The sequence below is a fragment of the Cicer arietinum genome, chromosome 1 (assembly GCF_000331145.2).
Source record: "Cicer arietinum cultivar CDC Frontier isolate Library 1 chromosome 1, Cicar.CDCFrontier_v2.0, whole genome shotgun sequence".
In the NCBI taxonomy this organism is placed as follows: domain Eukaryota; kingdom Viridiplantae; phylum Streptophyta; class Magnoliopsida; order Fabales; family Fabaceae; genus Cicer; species Cicer arietinum.
In genome coordinates this window covers 44,182,190-44,182,461 of record NC_021160.2, presented here as the reverse complement: position 1 = coordinate 44,182,461, position 272 = coordinate 44,182,190, and positions in this window count along the sequence as shown.

Genomic DNA, 272 nt, shown 5'->3' with positions numbered 1-272 from the left:
AATGATGATGTTGATGAAGCAGAAGATCAACTTATCCCACCTGTATTCGATCCACCATTCCACATGAAGAACATCAATCTATCCACCGCAAACCAACCAACTGAATTTGATCACATGTTCATTGACGAAGTCCCAAATTTAGGTGGAACTCTTGAAGTTGGAATGAAGTTTCAGAACAAGGATGAATGTGTACATGCAATCAAACGTTATCATCTAAAACAATCATTGAACTTTGTGGTGCAAAAATCAGATCTAGAAAGGTACGTTATTAT